We start from the raw sequence: 23,467 nt of genomic DNA on the forward strand, positions 1-23,467 counted from the left end.
CACTTGATTCTTTCATTTCACATGGGAGCAATCTGTAATGTGAACGTGATGTCTGAAAACATGGTAAAACAAAAAAGGTTTAAATCTGCGTCCAAGATTTTATTGGCTGGCCCATTCAATGTGAATATTGATGTTGTTTTCCGCACTGAATTCATAAGAATTGCAGTTCTCTTGTTTAATGGAGCTTAGTCTTACAGCTGTTCTTATTAAGGGACCCTTGTGCTCCCTCCCCCCTTTTTTCTCCCCTTCACCCCTCACCCCATTAGAGGGAGAGGGAGAGAAAGAGGAGAGAGAGAGAGAGAGAGTCTGACTCCCACCGTTCATATCGGCAGCTGAAGAGAGAGAAGCAGAAGAGACAGAGAGGCTGTCACAGCGAGGAGAGAGTCCACTACAACTTGTTCACATGAAACCACCAGCGGAGGAATATCACATCATTTAAACACGGATTTACAAATGCTTTCGATCGCGTGACCAGTAACCGGGATGGAAACGCGCGAGCCGGCTGTGAGGAGTTGTTTGATCCTGGTGGTCGCGTGAAACCAGCAAGCTCCGTAAAGAAACTCATGGTAGGTTTTTAATGATACACAGTGTTATTTCCTCACTGTATTCATGGATTTTGACACCTGATCATGCGTGTTATTGAGTTTTGCTTTGTTGGGTTTATTTCTGGTTGGTGTCGTTGGAGTTCGTGCCCTCGGTTAGCGAGCTGTCTTTGGAAAAGGAAAAGTTTGTTTGTGGCTGATTTTGCCTGTGTATGCGCGCGCTGTATAAAAGCGGAGACGTCGCCGATATAACGGGCTCCTTTCAGCGGAGAGGCGCCCGCTGCCCCTACAGAATGAATGGGTCACTATGTATTCTCATCTAACTCAGGAGTTCACTCAGTTTTTCGTCGGTTCAAAGCGGCAGAAAGAGCTGCTTCTTGTGGACTGAATCGGCATCAAGACGCGCGTGCTGATGAGGAATATCACGGGGATTATAATCAATCTTTGCTACTATTAAAAAGCCAATCCCCTCACTGTCTCTTTAATTTGAAATTTCAGAGAAAATGAGGAGATATGTCAGAGTTTCTTCGTGGTTGTGCAGGGATGTTTGGTTCCATTCATGAGACGCGTCGTAAGCAGCCTGCGCTTCGACCGTGAGAGCCAAAACAAAAGGATTTCCTGCTGACCAATGAGAGCAGGGGAAGCCTCAGGAGGGACGGAGTGGTCCTCTTGTCTCTTTGTCTTCGTACCTGAAACAACACACAGCCAAGAAGCAGGCACAGGACTGACTGGAAATATTTATCACACAGATCTCCATGCGTAAAAGTAATGTAGTCCCACTTTGGCAAAAATTTCTGCTTGGTTACCCACGCAGACGCACCCTAGAGTTCTTACTTACTACATCAGAGGTTATATTGAGGATGGAGGAGCCGTCCCAACACCTGCTAATTAAGCTTCTAAAAGTTCACACCACCGTGAATTGACTCCTAAACTTGCAAAACTTTAAATTCCCATCTACTTAGCTGCATTTAAATGCACCTGAAGCCATAAGCTCATAAGGCATCGCCTTTAAAAAAGCCTATAGATCCATGCAAAGCGTATATTTTTGGATAATGGTTAAGACATGCCCTCAGGGTGCATCTCATCACATCGCGTTGACACCCACCCCACCCCACCCCTCCCGTCATTACCTTCAAGTCAAATACGTTGATGTGCAGAGGAACATGAGGGGTTTTAATCGCTGTACTTGAACTTTCAATTAAGCACATAGATGCAGCCTGCCAGCTCATAAGCTGGACAGGGCTTTAGACAGAAAGTGAGCTAATCTTTGGAGAGCAGTAGAGTTGGAGCAGTTAATCGATTACTAAAAACGACAGCAGCATAATCATTAGTATAACTGCATGGTTGATTTATCAAGCAAAAATGATTAATTTTGCCTGGGTCAAGATTCTAAAATGTGGAGATATGCCACTTTTCTCAAATTTGTACTGAAGCCAAAAGCTGCCATTTTTGGGGCTCTGAACCTTTAAAGTCAAGTGAAGACATTTTGCATCTGTTGCCACTATATCTGCCTTAGCTCCAGCCTGGATGACTGAGGGCGCTTTCACATTAGGCCCAGTTGTTTCAAACCACGCCGCAGCGCTATTCGTCCCCCTTCCCCTGCTGGCTTGCTTTCACACTAGCAACATCGATCCGTGCCCGGGGCCCACTTGCGTATTTACTCAGTCTGAAACAGCAGGTGGCGGTATGCACGTAGCTGGTTTACAACCCCAACAAGGAGGTGAAAGAAGAAGAAGCTACCTTGGCAACCACTGGGGTCATGACCTGAGCAAAGATTGTTTTTGTTTTAACCCGGCAAAAACTCCATCCTGCAGCAATGGATGGTTTGAAATCACTTTTTAAGATACCAGCAACGTCGCTCTTCATATTTGCACATCTATGTGCAGCTCAGAGGATTAACAGGGCTTGCGCTTTGAAGATACAGTGGTTTTTGAGGTGACAGGAGACTTTTATTTTCTTTGCACCTCCTCTCACTGACTCCAACTAGTGTCCATCTGTAAGGTCAGTCACAACAGACGATTTATTGACTGGATTCTGATGATTTCCGCCCTTTTTAGAGGAAAAATGTGAGTAAACTTCCGCGCTGTGGAAAGAAGTTTAGTTTGTACGATGACTTCATAAAGCTGATACGTCGCTCTGTCCCGTATCCGGGCGTGGTTGCATTCACATCTCATCTGAACCAAGCCAGAGTCCACTTGAATTGTGCCCAAGACCACCTCCCCAAATGGGCCAGGGCATTGTTCGTTTGCATTCACACTACCAAAACAAACCGCACTTTGGGTTCAAGTGCACTCGGATCCGGGACCGGGCCCCTAATGTGCAAGCACCCTGAAGGGACATGTTACTAGGTCAAAAAATACCAGTGCTAAATGATAAAGCTTGCTCACAAAATGCCCGAGTATACTGTATACTGGGGCACATCTTTTTTACGTATCAGACATATTTATCAACTAAAATGCATTGTAGCCTAATGTCAATACTGGCACTTTTGCCGTCCACCCTAGTGAGTGATGTCATAATAGTCACGTATCTGCAAGTTGTCTGTCGTAATCTTATAGCAATAAATATTTTTCCAGTTACTTCTTTTAGAAATAAGAAAAAGTGTCTGTTTTTTGCTGTAAAAAGCATTTTTATTAGGAGTTAAAGCTTAAATCTCATTGGTCAGACAATCACAGGGAGGGACAGAGAGAGAGAGAGTATTGGTATTTGCAAATGAGATGGTGATGCAGAGAATTAAGACACTATTGTCTGCTTGTTTCATGGCAGTTGTGCACTTAAGAATTTAGAAATACATCATCAACTCAACATACAGTGCTTAATAAATTTATTAGACCACCTGTCATATTTGTCTCAGAGACCATCCAGCATCATGAAGTGCTTTAACGCAGACTCTTTCATCTTCAGTGAGCTTTCCACGTTTTACCATTTTGAACAGGAATGAGGATTTTCAAACTGAATTCACCTTTTTATACCCAAATTTGAGCCGGCACACTGGGCTTCTCTGAGAAGTCAGAAATGAATCAAGCATAACATTCAACCACTAAAACTAATTTTTCTGTTCAGGAATGCAAGTAAATAACTATAATTTGATGTATTAATCAAGTAATAATAATGTGCTTTACTATTTTTTCAGTTTTTTGTAAATCAGTAAATTTGAAAATTCATGGATAACAACAATAATTATATTTTAGCATTACAAATATCATTTTGGTTAAAGAGCTTCTACATACTGGTGTATTAACCATTGCAGAAACATAAAAAAATGATGCTTTTTTACAATGTAAGATGCTGTTAATTTAGGGCAGCTGTAGCATAAACCTTACTTTGGGTGGTGGTCTAATAACTTTGTTAAGCACTGTACATGTGCAGAATTTCCTTTGTATTGAAGCGGTTTACCCCTACTGCCTTTTTTTTTTTTCCTTGCCTGCATATATGTTGTATCAAATTCCTTTTCTGATCTCATTAAAATGCGAATGCAAATGTTGGTGTTTGTTATGGAGAGAAAAAGAGCAGAGGACATTGACAGCAGTATCTCCTGTCCCCTACAGTTTGTCCTCAAGTCTCAGTCTGTGGACTTATTTTCAGTTTATGTAAGAGAATATTTAGTACTGTGCAGAACTTTTAGGCATGTTTGGAGCAGAAATTAAGGCTGAAGAAAGGTGTAGATATGGCAAGTACACTGCCTGAGGGTGCCATCAAGCAGGAAGGAGGATTGACACAATCCAGGTCGTGCTCTGGATATCCTTGCATGTTACCAGGGGCATAGGGAAATAGTCTGCTGAAAAAATAACATTAGTGCTCACCTTTAGGGCAGGGTAAGGGGTGGATGTGATGAGCAAGCATGGCTTAGGGTACTGCCCAGATGGGTAGTAGGGTTGCCACGAGCCCCTGGACATGCTGTGATTACAACTAGGGCCTGAAAACTGCTGGCGGTTTGCGGGCGTAAAGGCCTGGACCAAAGAGATGCTGTCCAGCTTGACCGTTGGCTACTGAGTGACATCCATGTGTGCCTACATCAATCAATCAATCCATCTTTATTTGTAAAGCACTTTTCATACAAAACAGTGTAGCACAAAGTGCTTTACACAGTGAATAAAAAAGAAAGATCACACGACTCCACCCCACCCGATCCCTCCCTCCCCAGCCCTTTCCCCACCCCATAATCAAAACACAATATTGGCAAGTATATCATAAAGTGCATTGAGTAGTCAGACAACTAGAAAAGTGCTTTACAAGCTAAAATCCATTTACCAAGTCCATTTTATATCATGAGCAATGGATTCAGTATAAGCAGGAAGTTGCACACTGAGGAAACACCATTTTAAAAATTCAAAATTTTTAAAATTCAAAATGAGGAAACACTGGAGGTTAGGTTAAAATGTAAAAACAAAGAAACAAAATGAAATTGAAGAAATAATTAATTAAAATGAAGTGAAAAGATACTAAAATAAGAATAAAAGCACTAAAATAGCTCAATAAAATTGTATAAAATGAGTCTGATACACATAAAGAGAACATGATAGATTATGATAAGAGGATAAAATACTAAAACACAATCTTGACATTAAAACTAGAGAGAGATAAATGCTTAAACACTTATACAAAATTAAGCTAATGATCTAAAATTTAGTTAAAGGCCAGACTAAAGAGGTAGGTCTTGAGTTTTCTTTTAAAAACATTAACATTAGGTGCAGCCCTCAGGTCCTCAGGTAGGCTGTTCCATAGACGGGGGTCGTAGCTGTAAAAAGATGCCTCACCCCAAGTTTTAGCTTTAACTTTAGGTACTGTTAACAGAGAACTTCCTGAAGACCTGAGGGCTCTACTGGGCTCATAAGGTAAAAGTAAATCAGATAAATGAGAAGTGCAAAGGCCATTGAGATCTTTAAAAAACAGTAAAAGAATCTTAAAATCTATTCTGAAATAAACGGGTAGCCAATGCAGAGACCTTAAAATCAGTGTAATGTGTGCTCTCTGTCTGGTCGTTGTCAGCGTTCATGCAGCTGAGTTCTGGGGCAGCTGCAGGTGTGAGATATTCTTTTTGGGGAGACCAGAAAGAAGAGCGTTACAATAGTCAAATCTAAAAGTGATAAAAGCATGAATTAATGTCTCTGCATTGGCTTTAGATAAAAAGCTTTTTTGGTGATATCCTGTATGTGTGGTTCAAAATTCAGCTCTGGATGAAATAAAACCCCTACATTTTTTGCCTGCTGACACGGATTAAAAGATAGAGTTTGGAGTTTGCTGACTAGTTTCTCTCTCTTGTCCCCTGTACTAATAACTAAAACCTGAGTTTTGTCCTGGTTGAGCAGTAGAAAGTTCACTGCCATCCATGATTTAATATCTAAAATACAGTTAAAAAAGGGCATCAAGCGGCCCTGTGTCATCAGGAGAAACGGCAATATAAAGCTGAGTGTCATCAGCATAGCTGTGGAAATTGATGCTATGCCTCCTGATGACATTCCCTAGAGGTAACATATAAGGATTAAAAAGAGCAGGGCCTAAACTAAACCTTGGGGAACACCACACTTCATGTCATAACATTTAGATGAGTGATCCACAATATTCACATAAAAATTTCTGTCACTATGATAAGATTTAAACCAGTTAAAAACAGGGCCAGAGATGCCAATAAAGTTATGTAGTCTATTTAAAAGAATTCCAAGCTCTACTGTATCAAATGCTGTATCACATGTGTTAAGCTTGACTCTTGCTGCCCCACACATCCTCTAGCCCCGGGTTGTGGCACATCAGGCGCTATAGTGAATCCTTAGTGCCATACATGCCTAAAACTGGACATGATTGAGTGTATGTTGTATTCTATCTGGAAAGAATATATTCAGACATAAGCCTTCACAGTGCAGGGTGGAACAAGTGGGTCTTGTTAACTGTTATTTAAACTCAGATAAAAACAATTACCTGAAGTTACTTTTTGCATCATTTTAAATTAGGGATGCATCAGTTCAACATCAATATCTGGAACATTCTCACACCAAAAGAAGTAATCAAAAACATTTGCATTAGCTATAATATTATTTAAACACTGTATTGGTCCTTATTTTTACAATCAGTGCAGAGGTAAAAATAAGATGATGCTGCAAAAAGCTGACCATGTTTACTTGTACGGTCTAAGTATCTGTAGGTTGAAATGAAAACAATTTCACTTATTAGGTTGATATACAGATAGTATGCAGGATTTTTTGTACCCCAGGCATCACTGATTGGTCAATGTGTGGGTATAATGTCAGTCAACAAAGTTTTCTTTGGTTGACACCATAGTAAAGTTAAGACCATAGATACACTGTTTGATACCACTAATGAAAATAATGCATGGGTTCTCTCCAGGTACTCCAGCTTCCTCCCACCCTTAAAAACATGCCTGTTGGGTTAATTGGTGACTCCAAATTGGCCATATGTGTGAGTGTGAGCATGCTTGGTTGTCTGTCTATATATGTTAGATTGACTGGCAACCAGTCCAGGGTCACCCCGCCTCTCGCCCAATGACCCCCACGACCCCCAACGGGATAAGCGGTATAGAAAATGGGTGGATGTTGCCAATGCTTTGGGTGAGGACGCATTGCCAGTATTTTTGTACAATTAAACACAACAAGTAGGAGTTTTTTTCTTGCAATTTAAACAGACTCTTCCCCCTCCTACAGCTGTCTTAAAGATGGATTTTGTGTTGATTTTTTCCCCTGACACTTTTTGACACTGTTGATCCTTACTTTGACAGAGTTTGGATCTTTTTACAATGTAAGTGCAAATACTGCATGGCAGTGGAAACTGCTGATGCACAATAATAAATCAATTAATGCATTAAAAAATGAGAATTTCCTGCAATAGAGAGAGCCTACAGTTTAAGGCACATATTCCATGATGATGCATGCATTTTCCTCATATACTTTGCTAGAAACTGTGTCTGTACACCGTTTGTGAGCTTGTGTGTTGTGTCAGAGTGTTTTGGTTTGCTTACAAGTTGGCACAGTATGTGAGTAGGAGGCGGAGACGTAGGCGTTGTTAACGTGGTGGTATTTTCTTTTCTCGCTGCTATATATTATTACAAGGCGAGTGGGATGGATGATTAGGATGATTTAAAAGCCACGACAGGGAGTTTTGTGTGTGGCCTCCAGCAGCCACTCTGCTCTGTTTGAGCCCATTTCATCTCTCCCAGCACAGATTTCTTACTGAAGCAATTTGATGAATTACTTCGTCCAAGAGGAGTTGAGCTGTAATATTTCTGACTGATCGTCCTCGATTTAGATGCAGCATTAATTTGTATTTTTGTGGAGGGTTGATGAAGTGTTCGTTTAAAAAGAACTTAAAGTAAATAAACAATGAATCACTCATTGTCTTGTCTGCATGTGAAGTAGCTTTGTGTAGCGTGCATGCAGAAAAATCATTCTATCATGTCTGAAAGAGATGTCTTGATTATGTGTGAATTTGATCACAGCAGGACGTGCAGCTTTTAAGGTGAGCTTCCCATCATTAAAGATTCCACTGATTGTGATTCTTGCAGCAGCAGACTCTTAATTATTGCTATACAGACAAAGAGGGCATGCCTTTGTTATTGAAATCTTTGTCAGAGATTTCTCCAGGGAGGGAAATTCAATTGAAACGGCTGAGAGAATCCCAGGGAATTCAATTTAAATGGACTTTTTAGGGCCACTTCATCGTGAAAATGGGGGCAAATTTGGCAGCAAACATGCGCAGAAACATTGCCCTTTTCAGATCGTTGGGTCATTAGGCATTGACAGTGACAAAACAGATCCTCATGTTTGAGCAAATGCAGAACCGGGGGTTGAATTTGTCAGAAGATGAAACAAGTGTATCTTCAAAGCAGATTTTGTTCCCATGTTGTTTTTGAGTAATTGGCAAAACATGCACGGTGAATTCTGTGCAGCCGAGCAGGGTTTATTAGTCGGGACAATGTGGTCCGAATGAACACTTTCATGTGATTTGTTCTGCTGTCCTGTATTTAATGTCCAACAGATTTAACACGCTGGCGCTCCTGTTTATTCAAACAATTTCATTTTCAAAAGGAGAATGCTTTCTGTATTGCTTCCCATAAATCTGAAGCTAATGTGCCCATACACAGAGGCCTCGGTTTCGTTCTGATTCATTAACATTAACTAGAAATGAGAAGAAACAAAGTGCTGCATGCCCCGAGTGGCAGCCAACTTCAGTTTTTGCTCCATTTTTCTTTTGTGAGTTGCTGTTATTGTTGTCTGGAACATTTTGGAAAATAAGACTGTTACCACCAAGTGTCTCATCTTACAAAAACCTCCGACTGACCGAGCAGTCCCTGAGCTGACCCCCTGTTCCAGTATTTTCCCAGTGACTCACACATTTTTGCTTCGCTCTGATAATTTCGACACCTCTTTTCCTCCCTCTTTTCTTCGGGTTACATCTACCGTTTTCAGCCTGAGAGCCTGAAGCAGCACTCTGTGTTTCTCAAATGAAGCATTTGACCTCTCTTTCAGGGGTCTTTTATTTTGGTCGCTACTGCAGGAAGCTAAGTGTCAAGTGTGCATCAGGGGCCGCTGTGTGCTGCTCCACTGGGCTCCTCTGGGGCACAGGGCGACACAGACTGTACATATGGAGCCTGAAACCATATGTATTTAAGCACTCAGCCGGGGTCAGATGTCTTTCGAACATGATGTCAGCTCACTACCTCAAGCTGAAAATGTTATGACCACCAGAGCCTGTTAGAATCGACCTTTATAAGGTTTCTTCCGAACTACATTTTTGGCTTAAAACTAACAAAAGGCCTGTATAAAATGAGAAAAACATGGGGTGCGACTTTTGTTTGTTTCCTGCTAAGACCTGAGCTTTTGTTTGGAATGCAGTGGGACCTCATGAGTTTAAAAGCTCAGCCTTGTCTTTGAACAAAAAATAGTTTTGACAAAAAAGGATGCTCAAATACAGATCTGTATCTGCTCTGGATCATACGTTTTGACTGTGTGTTAGATGGTTCTTCAGTTTTTGGGGTCTTCAGCCACCAAGAAATGGTGTCAGTCTTTGAGAGACGTATGGTGGAGTCTTTTGTCTTCTTATTTTCTCGATGGACCACAAGGACTTGTTAAAGAGGGGGTATTATACTTTTCCGGTTTTTAAAACATAAATATCAAGTCACAATGTTGGATGTCCATACTTCACATATGCAAATTTTCAAACTGCAAGATAACTGTATGCGGCAGTAATCTTGGAATTAGTGTGTAAACTGATGAAAACGGTTCGTTGAAAATCTCTCTGAGATTCTCCCAGTGTTCTCCCGAGACGAGATTTCAATGGAGCAAACTGATGAGGTCATCGCAGTAGGATCTCCTGACTGGTTCGCGGTCCGCCCGTGCTGCCAGCAGAGCGGAACAGACCACCCTCACAAGGCCTTTTAGCATTTAGCATTTAGCAACACAGTAGTTAAACACTTACCAAACAGATACGTCCTGCGCTGCTGCTGGTTTTATTCCCCCTCTCTCTCCAAACTATCAGGGTCAGACCCTGGGTCTAACACATATCAAAATTCGGCATAATTTACTCATTCAGACCGGTTCATTCAAAGTTTACAAGTACTAGCCTAGCAATATAGCTACATTGGAGGTGGTGGACACGAAACATTGAGTCCTGTCGCCGGCCAATCGGAGGAAAGCAAGTCCGCGGAGCGGGGGGAGTTACAGAGACAGCAGCGAAAACGAAGCGTTTCAGACGGAGGTTAAAATAAGGGCTTTTCAGGACACCAGTGTGAGAAACATGAGGAGTTTTTTGGGCTGTAAACCATGTAAAGCTACTAGGTGTGTATCAGAGAGATGGTGTAAAGCCTTGAAAAAAGGCATAATAACCCCACTTTAAGGCCAAGTATAAACCATCTATATTTCTTGGAAATTTTCCTTTAAAATCCACACAAATTTCCTAAATTGTAAAGAAATTACCCAAAATTTTGATGAAAATTTGTAAGCATATGATTAAACTATCAAAGTACCCCAAAATTTCTTCAGAAATTCCCCAAATGTTCAGTGAAACTTTATCACCAAACCTAAACATTCCAATAAAAAAATCCCTTAAGAATTCCACCTAAATTCCTGAAAATTTCAAGCAAAGTTCCTCAAAATTTTTCTTAAAATTCCCCTCCAAAAAATTAGCAACAATTGAAAAAATATATTTCCCAAAATTCCATGAAATTCCCCTGAATATCCTAAGAAGTTCCACATTTTCCCAAAAATGTATGAAAAGTTTCCCAAGTGAAAACACCTACAGATTTTAAAGTACATGCCCCCCCCCCAAAAAAAAATCAAACTAAATTCCACAAAATCTCAAATTAACAAAGAAATGCATTAAATTTTCCAAAAATAATCTCCTAAACATCCAAAGAAATTTCCAAAATTCCAATAACAATCCAAAAAAGCACATTTTTCTTGGGTATTTCCAACTGTGACATGTATTTTCTTATATTTTTGTCATTTTAAATCAGACAGGAAACACAATATGACGGACAAATCAATCCAACAGAAACAGTTGTTTGCTTCTCTATTATTAGATGTTTATTATTAACCTGAACACTCCACATTCTGAATCTGCTGCAGCTGACAGATAAATTTACCTATAATGCATTAAATTTTCAAGAAATAATCTTCTAAATGTCTAAATTCCAATAGAAATACAAAAAAAAAAAAAAAGAAGCTAACTGCCCTTTAAACTTCTAATGAAACTCTTGAAAATATACAAACATATTTCCCAAATTCCAATTAAAATAATTGAAATTTCCAAGTAAATATCCCAAAATAACCATGGACATTCCTGCAAATTTCAGAACAAATCCTTCAACATCTTTACTCACTCCTAATCCTCTTCCTCAGCCGTCATGCTAGCTACGTATACCCAAAGTCAAAGTTAACATGGACAGTTAAAGGTTAGCCATTAGCTGACTGCCAGCTGAGGTTTCATGACCTTTTTGTTTAATCACATTTTTCGCAGCAGTGCCAACTAAAGCCCAGCTATAACTGTAATTTTGTACTTTTCAAACCATAAAACCAAACAGCTTATTATTGCTAATAAGGCTGTCAGAATTTCTCAATATTTTGATACTTAAGCACATTTTTCTTGGGTATTACCAACTGTGACATGTATTTTCATATATTTTTGTCATTTTAAATCAGACAGGAAACACAATGTGAAGGACAAATCAATCCAACAGAAACAGTTGTTTGCTTCTCTATTATTAGATGTTTATTATTAACCTGAACACTCCACATTCTGAATCTGCTGCAGCTGACAGATAAATCTACCTCATCAGTATTCAGATGGAGTTTTTTGTATCAACATAAACAAACCCAACTGTCAGAGGCAGTTTGCTTCTGTGTGTCTATTTGAGAGTTAAGTCCTGGGCTATTCAGCAGCCTATCAAAACATGTCAGCCCTTATAGATGCCATCTTTTGCTTCACTCCTGTCACAAGTAACCCCTTTGTTTCGTAAATGTTTCATAGACAGACGGCGTTTTTTTGTGAGCCCGCGTTAAAGTGACAGCAGGCTCCAGTTTTAGACTGAATGATCTGAACTGAGGAGACGGTATCCGGGTGCCCTCAGTTCAGGAGTTTTTGAGGATAATGGTGCATGCAGGAAGCCCAGTGATGGATGGATCCTCCAATGAAGTTATGTTATGTATTACTGATGAGAGCAGTGGATCAGCGGACAGGATTTATGTGGCTGCGGAGGAGCGAGCACTCAAGAAGATGCTGTCTGTCCGAAGTGGTAGTCGGAGGCTGTTTGTCACTGTGATTGATGGCCCTCCGGTGATTAAGCTAACATGCTGACAGACATTAATCCGCTTTATCTCTGGAGTCACTTGCATGGGAGTTATTTTTCTCAATGTTATTGGCTCAAGTAAACAAGGGGAAGCGAGGATACATTATTCTCTTTCTGGTTGTGGATGGTTCTGTCAGAGTCTGGGAGGTTTCAGCTCTCTGATTCGTTTGAACTGCTCTGTCGTCAGATGGTTTATGAGTCCGATACCTTCTTTTAAAATGTCCCATAAATAAAACCAAAGAGGCTCCAGGTCCAGGTGCAAATGTGGTATATCAACATGTTTTCGTAGGTTAGCAGGATCTGTGACCTTTAGCTTGAAATTAGATTTCTAAGTCTCTATCTAAATGATATGTTTTGCAACTCCCCCTGAGTCTGCATCTCTCTCTTCTCTCTTTCTATGCCTCCCTCTTTTGTTGTACTTCTTCTCTTCTCTGTGTCTGAATCACCCTCTCCTGCTCAGGGTTTCTGCCCATTACAGAAAAGTTTTCCCTGCCACTGTAACTTTGAATAGACTTCTTTTTTAAGATTAATCCTTTGGGTTTTTTAAAAATGCCTTTATCCTCACATTTAAGGGCATTAATGAATAGTAATAAATTATTCTAATAGAATTTTAGATGCAATGGTCCGGAATTTAAAAGGGTTTTAGAAAAAACTTTTTGAAACTTACTGGAGAGTTGTTTATGTTTTTATTTTCTGGAGAGTTTGAGTGAAAGTGATTTTGGTATTTTTATGGCAATTTGAGGAATTTATGTATGATTTTTGGGGGATTTGATTGGAAAGTTGGGACAGAAATTTCTTGAATTTTCATTGATTTAGTTTGGGGATTTATTTGGATTTTTTGGGGGGTAATATTTTTGGAAATTTTAATAGAATTTCTGATTAAAATTGTGTGTAATTCTTAAGGCTTTATTAAAAATATAAACTTACTGAAATGTTTGGAAAATATGTGAGGACATTTTGGGCTTTTTCCAATGGATTTTTTAAATTTTTTACAGAATGTTTTGGTAATGTCTTAGAAACTTTAGGGAATTTTTTTTTTTATCTTTTTGGAATCCTCAAAAAATCCTGGCTCATTATTTTAAGGGAATTTCCAGGATCTCCAGAACTTTTGGTGGAAATTTAGCTCATTTCTAGCCTCAACAAGTTTTTGTGCTCCATCATTAGTAAAAGGAGCGTACATCTCTGACTGACTGACACTGTTTCTTACTGACTGAATGCCCCCTTACCAACTGGTTGACACACATTCAGAAAGTATAAACATTTTTTTAAAAATACATATGTTGTGTGTTGTACAGTAAGATAAGCCTATCATACTTGTATGCAGACATCATTTTTTGGTGAAAACTACTTCCCTAAGACAAGGCTTAGGTTTATTACTTATCAGGTCCTACTGATCCCAAATAAAAAAGAAACTAAAAATGCATTCCAAACAAAAGCTCAGGTCTCAGCAGGTTGGAAGGACAGTGGATAGAATCAGAAAGAGGGATAAGAGTTTGGGGGTGATATGCAGGAAAGGAGTCACAGGCCAAGCCTGAACCTGGACTGCCAGTGCACATGGAATCGATCTAATCATGCAGACCTTTTAAACAGCTTTTAAAAGTGGCCTGATTGGAAAAAAGCTGCATGTGAGAAGCAGTCTACTGTGTGTAAGTTATAACCTGACACGCCAGATGGATTTGTTTCCCACATCCATCTGGAAAACCTTCAATATACTAGTGAATCTCAAAAATTAGAATATCATGAAAAAGTTCATTATTTTTTGTCACTCTTTTCTGAAAGTGAAACCCATATATTATATAGACTTGTTACACATAGAGTGAAATATTCAGGCCTTTATTTCTTGAAATGTTGATGATTATGGCTTATAGATAAGAAAACCCAAAATTCAGTGTCTCAAAAAATTAGGATATTACATAAGATTAATAAAAAAAGGTTGTTTTACACAGAAATGTCAGGCTCCTGAAAAGTATGTTCATTTCTTCATTGAAAAAAAACTCGGAGGGTGATTGAATGAACGTTCTGCCTCTCACATCTTTACGGGCCAATCAGAGCGACAAAACACGTGACGTCGTTGCCGCTACCAATGCTTGGCGCAGCTACTGAGGAATAAACTCCATATAGAACTGTATAATGTGAACCATGACAACTGTAGACATGTCAGTACATGACTTTTGTCATTTTTGAAAAGAAAATAACTCACTGCTGTTCTTTGTTCTTCTTTTAACGAATAAATGTCATCAAGTGCTGATAAAACTGGCGCTTTAGCGGCATCCACGCTAATGTCTTCTGCCATAACAGCACCGGTCTCTTGTTGGTGCTTGCTAACGTCACAACTCCGGCTTGCCCGAAAATACTGCCCCTCACGCTGATTGGTCCTGTCACTTTCTAACCAGGCTCAAACGGTTCAGACAGGAGCTTTGCAAGATGAATTCACCTGTAAGAAACACGAAAACGGGCGCATCCATCTGCTTTGCAAGCTTGTGTAAGTTATGCATTTAAAGAAAATAGGTTGCCTTTAACTAAAATAGAATAATATAACTTGACTACAACCTACTTATGTAATGTAGCTAATTCATCATGCCATCATTGTACTTTACAATAATTCATGTAAGCCAAAAATTGATTTTGGCAGCTTAGTGTGACAACTCCTGTGCGTCACACTCCCCAATGAGAAAATTTGACATTTGACGTCTCTGTTTTTAAAATGAACTTTTGAATAAACGGTCAAGAGAAAGAGTATCTATCTTGGAAAATTGGCTGCCTATCTTTATGTAATGTGACGTCAGACACAAGAAATTATTAGACAAAAGCTCTCACTTGAACATCGTGCGACTTCTCTCACATATTCAACGTATTTACATTTCTTTAGGGCACTTCATTGCATTAACGCTGTACATTGTGTGTAAGCTGGACATCATGCTGGGACTCTGAGGTGCTGAGTAAGAAGGTAAATCTGGCTCTCAGAGTTCCTGTGTGCGGTTGCCAGGTTGGGGGTCATTGCTTGTATTAATGATGCATGGGAAATTTAACTGGCTTTATTTCCCTCACCATCTGCACCCGGTGGTGTTGTATAGATGGAGTCTGTTGAATGAGGACAGGTCTCTTTTGGCAGTCAGTGGTTTGATTTATGGGACTGTGTGGTTAGAGGACAGTAAACCTTGTGCAGACAAAATATGTGCTCACAATTATGTAAACATTCCAGTTTATCTAAAAACCCCAGGCCACATCATTATTATCAAATTAAATATATTAGAAGTGCTGAGAATTAACGCTTGTGATTTTTGCTTTCTCATAAGTTTTAAAAGAGCTGACTGTCTTATATCAGAGTTTTACTGGGAGCACAAAGGTAAGGATATGAGGAAAGGTGCTGCAGTAAAGCAACTCCTAGGGCCCTGGTTTTATTTAAGAGAAATTCAAACTCATTCAAATCAAAATTTAATAACATCACACCATATCGAAAACACAGACATGCATTATTTATAACTTTACCACAGCCTTATGTGCATCATAAAGATGGATCTAAATAACAGTTACCCAAATATTCATTTTTTTCTGCAAAATTTGCCACAGATTTATCACATTTCCATTTCCATATATTCAGTATAAGAGTACGAAAGTGATAATTGCCTTTACATCAAGGACAACAGTACTGCCAGAAACTGCTATTAGCTAATTTGGTGTACTTTTAATGGGGTTTATCAGCCTTACTGAAAAACAATTACACTTAAAGGTAATTTTCAAGTGACCTATTAGTTTTCTGCTTATTACATCTATCCCAAAGTGCTACTGGAAAGTAAGTAAAAAAAAAGGAATCGGGTCTATTAAAAAAGGAAAAAGTAAAAATATATAAATGTCAATCTTCTTTAAATCATGTGTTCATTCGTTAGTTTTGAGATGCAAGCAATGATGCGACTGTGTTACTTGGAACTGTGGATCAGTGGGTTGGATGATTCAAAACCAAAAGGATGGGGGTTCAACTCCCAGCTCCAATGGTTAAAGCTGATGTGTCCTTAGCTAAGACAGTGAACTCCAAATTGCCCCAACCGGCGTCAGCGATGTGGTATTGTGTATGGACGTGCACGAATGGGTTTAGATAATTCTGATGGCCACTATACATATCAACATTTGCCCTGAGGGTGTGAATATAGAGTGAATAGATACGTGTTAGCTGAATTGTGAAAAACACTTCCAGTGGTCAGATGACTAGTTAATAGGGCCCAACTAATATGGATTTTTGGGGACAGATGCCAATACCATTAGTAGGGAATAAAATTTCAAACCACATTTTCTCTCCTCGATCTTTCTGAACCGTTAAGTCATTCTGAATCAAACTCCGACCAGAAACGCACTCCCATCCCCGCTGGTTCTAACTCTTGTTACTCTAATTTGCTCCGGTCTGGCAGTATGCAGCTGCTTCAGTAAGCATCATATTACTTTGAGATATTGCACCATTACGTTCATTGTGTCTTCACTGTCTCGGCTAAAGTTAATAGCTAGCTATTGTTAATCTAAACTCTAGCTTACTAACATAAACAGATAAGCATGACCCAACACAGTACAGACCCTCCCTCAGTCATGGAAGCAGGTTAAATTTGAAACAGGAACCTTAAGGAGGTAATGTTTATTTCAAAAACTAGTTATAAACTTGCCATTAAGGAAAACCTTTCTCTTCAACTAATTTGATGCTCAGCCAGGCTGCACTTGGCTCTAGTTCACTCTTCTGTAAGGAGGTAGATATGGAGTGTGACATGTAAGTAGTCAGAGCACCCTCTACTGGATAAATAATAGAACAGACTTCATGTCAAAATAAAACCAAGTCATATTCCCTGCATTATTTTAATGAAAATAAAAGTGTTAACATCGGCCAAGTTTTGGCCGGTTACCTATTATTTTTAATAGACTCTAATCGACCGATTATATCGACTGGATGAATAATAAGTCAGGCCCTTCTAGTAAGCACTACAAAAGCTCAAGTCTACTTAATTTTTAAAGTTATTTATGCCCAACTTATATACTAGAATAGATCTGTTTGTTTTAAACATTACAACCATCACTGCCCTAATATGGACATGCATCTGTTACATCGAAGTCGACATTAGGAAATTAAATCCACCAGAGGTTGAGGTCTCTCACATAGCTAAACATGACTTACTTGCTGCTCTGTTGAGCCCAAAGACTGTAGCGGGGTCCAACTGTAGGGGGGTCCGTCCCGCCCAGCTGTGCTCTTGTGGCTGTCTCTGAGCCAAAGTGAGTGAACATGTATTTGTAGTTTCTGACAACTCAATATCCAGCAGTATTTCCTCAGAAAACTATGAAGTTCTGCCATTTCTCTATTTTGCAGCTTGAACTGCTGGCTTAACTGCTCAACACTGCCCCCATGATTGGGGGTGGTATTGCATAATTTTGTAGCCTATTTTGTTCCCTATACCTGACCATAATTGAGTTCACATCTCCTGTGAACCATGCTTTAGTATGCTTGAAGCATATCCGAGATCAACTCTTTGGGCTTGTGTTTGATCACAGTTTGGGGTCATGTGCACTCAGATCTGGGACACAGTCCCTGATGTGAAACCGCTCTTGATGATCAACGGTGTCACAAAGTACTGAAAATTTAAGAAAGCTTCAGATCATTTATATTTTAAACCCAAAGATGCTGTGAGCAAAAGCAACAGAGCATTGTCTTGATTGCACAAATACCTGAATGTTGCTAACATATTCATGCAATGTAATCTGAGTAATAGACTTTACCTGCATTTCTGTTATTAGACATAAGATAATACCCAATAATGGGTGTTGATGACTTGTATTTTTACTGCTCTGGAAGCCAAAAAAAATTAAGTATCACTTAATTTCTATAGAACCATATAGAAATGTAAAAATCTGATTTCTTGACAACCCTAGTATCAACAGCGTCAGACTTAAACCATTGAAACAACAACAAAAGAAGATTTCATCCTGATTTGATGTCCTCAGATGCTTGGCTGACAGTCTTCCCCTGTCCTATGTAAACAGTCGAATTTCTGTCAACTATAACCTTGACCTTTCTCTCACTTTTGAACAAGTTGGTTGCAGGTCAGAAAATCCTTCATCGATTAAGTTTTAAAACATTTCTTTTGGACACATATTTCAATGTTTCGGTGTGCAAATGTGAATAATTCAGGGAGGTGTATAGCTCAGAAAACTTTTGAGTAAGGCCATCGGGTAAATGTTGTGAGAGGAATATTATTATTCTGCAGAACACTCCAAGATAAGATAAAAGTCAAACGAAATAATTTAAGCACAAAGTCAAGATTTCTGCATCATTGATCTTTTTCAACCAAGTTTTTAACATCAGCACAAACCTGGTTAAAATTCCAGTGAGGAAAACAAAGGAACAAATAAATAAAATATTAAAAGAAAGCTCTGTTTTTAAAAATCTATATCCAAGCAGCCACTGGGCCACGGATGCTTTCATGTGTTGCCATGGAATCCCTTAGGTTAGCAGAAAGAGCCAGTAGTAGTAGTGTGTGGGCAGGTTGGTGTATGTGTGGTATGGACAGTATCTGTCTTCCAGATGTCACTCTAATAGGCCTGACACAGACCTGTAGGGACCGCAGACAATGTAGAGCACGGAGGAGAGAGGTGTTCATTTTCCACTTACCTCCGGCTGCTCTTTAAACGCTGTGGTGTGAAACCTATCGATACCTCAACCATTTCTCACTGCGCCCTGGTTTATCTTTTCCTTTTGTGGTTTCCTCCATCTTCTTACAAATGTTTCTGAGCACGTGTTTAAGACGGTGGTTCTAAGTTCAAGCATTAGCAAACTCCCCCAGGGTTCATTTAACCAGAGCAAGAGGCAGAGTCTTAACTCGCTCTGACTGGTAAACATAAAAGTTGCATGCACTTGCCACCTTGCTGCACGTCTGCTTTGGTTCAAAGGTCAACATCCAGTTCCGTTTACCAGATGGGCTTGAAATGTCCAGCGGGAGTGTCAAACGCACCTGCAGGGATGTTTGCATTTTTCAGACTATGTTTGGCTAAGAGGAAGAGAGTTTACAAAGCTATGTAAACTCATTTTAGGCTTCTCTGGAAATCATACTTGAAATGGTATGATTTATATCTGCTTCTATAAGCTAGACAGTTTTGAGAGAGTGGAGGATGACATGCATCAAACGGTGTCTCAAGTGGGACTCGAACCTAGACTGGACCCACAGCGTCCACTAGTCAGAGCATGCATGAATAGCTGAGTAGACAGACTGACAGCACGTGCCTTTGCTCATCTGATCTGCCTCTAAAGAAAACCAGAGAGAGGCTGGATCACCAGATCACAAAATTATACTGAAATAAAGAGAACAACATACAAACAGCATGCTACTCCTCTCTCCTTTTTTTTTTTTTTTTTTTTTTTACCTCATGTTGATACAGTGATTGGGTGATTATCGGCTGTTGAGGTGTTTTATTTTGAAACTTTACAAATTCTCGGTGTATTTCCATGTTTGGCTTCCTGTTAGGTTTGATGTGCTCCGTTGAGATTGACAGGTGCTGACAGCCACTCTGCTCTGAAAATAGACTGAGCAGAGTGGTGCTTTAGCACGTGACAGACAAGTTGGGGACGTACTGTGGAAATGCAAAGATTGACTAGAAAGGCCATGACTCTCTCTGGAGAGCCCAGCATGGATAGAACGCTGCACAGATGGACTATGTGGATATTATAGGATAGAATGGACTTGCTGTACAGACTGAGCTAAACTGGTGCAAATCACATGAATATAGATTACAGAAAGTAGTGACTCATACATACAGAGAAAGACAGAGCAGTTTATCAAAGCAAAGTTTATCAAACCAACCCCTATGTGAAAAAGTAACTGCCCCCTGAACCTAATAACTGGTTGTGCCACCCTTGGTGGCAACAACGCAAGCGTTTGCAACTGGCACTAAGTCTTTCACACTGCTGTGGAGGAATTTTGGCCCACTACTTTTTGCAGAATTGTTTTAAACCAGCCACACTGGAGGGTTTTTAAGCGTGAACAGCCTGTTGAAGGTCATGCCACAGAATCACAATCAGATTTAAGTCCAGACTTTGACAAAGCCACTCCAAAACCTTCATTCTGTTTGTTTTTTTAAGCTATTCAGGATCATCATTGTCACTAATCAATAAATTCGTGGTTCCATCAATTATGACAAGTCGTCCAGGTCCTGAAGCAGCAAAGCAATCCCAGACTATCACACTACCACCACCATGTTTGACTGTTGGTATGATGTTCTTTTTTTTAAAATGCTGTGCTACTTTTAAGCCAGATATAACAGGAATATTTTCCCAAACTCTCCCATGGATGCTGTTTTTGCCCAGTCTCTGTCTTATTGTTGAATCATGAACACTGACCTGAACTGAGTCAAGTGAGACCTGCAGGCCTTTAAATGTTGTTCTGGGTTTTTTGTGGCCTCCTGGATGAGTCGTCGGTACGCTCTTGGAGTAATTATGATAGGCAGGGTACTCCTGAGACATGTCACCGCAGTTCCAAGTTTTCTCCATTTGTGGATAATGGGTCTCACTGTGGTTCACTGGAATCCCAAAGCCTTAGAAATAGTTGTTCAATCTTTCCAGACTGCTAGATGTCAGTTATTATATTTCTCAGCTGTTCTTGAATGTTTTTAGATGGCAGCATGGTGTGATGCTTTTTAAGATCTTTCAGCCTATACTTCAACACTTCTAACTGGGAGGAAGGGGAGGGGGGGGTGTTTAAAATCTCATATTAAATGAAATCATCACTTCAAAACTTTTTTTCTATTTACTTACTTCTGACTCTGATTTTGTGCCTCTTGTTCGTTGTTGCGGTTCAAATGCAAGACTTTTGAGAGCCTTCCAAGGCTCAGTTTTTACCAAATAAAAATCCACAAAACTTTTACAAATTCATGGCATGGTTTTGTTAACTACTGGCTTATTTTTAAATTTGTGGTTAAAGTTGCAAACTCATGAGGGTTTATTATCTGATTGCACTGTATGAGCAAGGAAAGTCCCAAAGGAGGTCAAACTGTTTCTGTATTCTAATGAGACTTACCAAGCAAGGCTCAAGATTACATCAGCTCTTACGAACTGTGCTTGATTGGAATGGAGTTAAAAAGGTTTATAGAGCACGTAACAGTGATAAGTATCAGTGAGTGCATTTACACAGACTTGGGTGCCCTGGTTTTGGTCTGGTTGTCATGTAAACATCACATAAAAATTATAGAAACTATGAGTAACCCTTATCTTGATTCTGAAAAACCTAATTTTGCAACCTTAAGAACTCCCAAAAAAACCCCCAAAACTTTGTGTTAATAGTGGTGCATGCAAGATCAAGACTTCCTTTAAAGACAGTTACTGAGGTAAAAGTAAAAAAAATAAGCTAAAAAGAAGAAATTTCCTAAACACATTAAAGAGTGAAATCAATTCATTTAAACGTTAATTATAAATAAAAATGTAAACATTTTCATGAGTTAAATCTTCAGTCAAAGTTTTGCTCTTGAAGCCCCAGGATAAAAAATTGAATTTTTCGTTCCAAATTTGAGTGTTTTATTCTGAACTGCTCCAACTTTTTGCCCTAATCTAGCTCCACAGGAAACGCTCTCCCACCTGGCCCCGAGTTACAAGGTATTTTTATCAAATGTTATTTTTACTGCTGCACCTATCATTCTGCAGGATTATCCCTGCCAAGTTAATTTGGAGCAGGAGTTTTTATATATCTGTGCAGCCTGCCACTGCCAGTTTGAACCTTTGGCGGCGGAGAGGAAATTTCACACTTTGCAAGATGGATGTGCTGTTGTAGTTAGAAAAAACCCTCCTCCCCGCTTCCCTCCCCCCTCCATTTATCAGGACGTGGCCAAGCAGGCAGGTAGACTTGTGATTAAACTGTTTTCTTTTTCTTTTTTGGCTACAATCTACTTCCAGAGCATACTGAGAAAGATTGTGATTTATGCTAAACCTCACACTCCTTTTTCACTGTGAGGAGGCTGCAACCCTTAAAAATGAAGACACTGTGCAATTAATCCTCCATCTTTAAAGGAGGGACCTTTTTATGCTCTCCCTTAATTTGTCGAATTAACCTGCCTGCCTGCCTGCTAAGCCTGGAGAATTTGTCCAAGCCTTCATTATGGTGGAGTCACATGCATAATGTAGCAGGGAGGAGGATAAAGAACAGCATCTTATAAGTTGGAGTCAGAGTTAATATCATGGATCCTCTGGGATACCCTCCAGTTGCCTTCTAAAACGGTTCCCAGCCGCCTCAGTAAGAGCCTTCATTTTGTAAATTCACGTTTTTTCTTGGCAGTCATAGGCTAACCCTCAATCCTCGCACATACATCCTTCTCTGGCAGGAGGCTCAGCGCAGATGAAACTCTGACTGTTAACTAGGTGTGAAATGCTACAGCACAGGATTACTATACGTCTCACGGAGAACTGTAAGAAAGCGGGGAATTAAAGAGAGAACAGGAAGCTGCTCTGAAACCATCACAGCCTGTGGTGCTTCTCCACCTCATTGCACATCGTCACGGAGGGAAAGAAATAGTCTTTAATAACTTGGCTGACTTTTTCGGTTCACTGAGGGGAGACTTACAGGGAGTCGTAGTTGCACAGAATAGCAGATTTTTATTTTTTTTTTTTTACAAAGATTTGGATGAATCTAAGACTTTGGTTGCTTTCCTGTGGGAAACTCAAGTTTTCTTCCAGCTATCATCATATGTCAACAAGACAGATCGGCTGGAAACAAAGTTTCACTCCAGCCTCATTTGATTTGACAAATGAGCTCCTCTTACTTTCCATTCTCAGCCGTCTAGTCTACAGATATTGCAGCTCATGTGAGCCCAGGGTACAATCATCGTTATCGCCATCTCATGTCTGCTTGGAAACTACCAGAGCTTTTAAAATACATGTGTCTACTGAGAACAATGAATCATCTCACACTAAACATCCCAAGTGCCTCTTTCATTCTGTTATGATGAATGTGAGACTAATAACACCTCGGCTCATTACAAATTCATCAGAACCATCGTGCTAACCTAAAGTATAATGTGTAGAGGTGACATGTAATTCAGGATTTTTAAATGGCACCATCGCTGACTGCTAACAAGCTGTTAAGTGTTTGATTATTAGGCTTAAGTGTGATAGATTTAAAAC

The 23,467-nt window shown here is 39.7% G+C and overlaps 1 protein-coding gene across 1 annotated transcript in view; it reads left to right on the top strand.

The window, feature by feature from the left end:
* The first annotated feature begins 333 nt into the window (after positions 1 to 333).
* The window catches only part of LOC121527867 (carbohydrate sulfotransferase 15-like), a 77,036-nt gene continuing 53,902 nt past the window's right edge, over positions 334 to 23,467 (top strand). The window contains exon 1 of the mRNA XM_041814884.1: positions 334 to 566. The gene's annotated coding sequence lies outside the window, so the exon portion shown is untranslated. The remainder of the gene's footprint in view (positions 567 to 23,467) is intronic.

This window comes from Cheilinus undulatus, linkage group 20 (genome assembly GCF_018320785.1).
Source record: "Cheilinus undulatus linkage group 20, ASM1832078v1, whole genome shotgun sequence".
In the NCBI taxonomy this organism is placed as follows: Eukaryota; Metazoa; Chordata; class Actinopteri; order Labriformes; family Labridae; genus Cheilinus; species Cheilinus undulatus.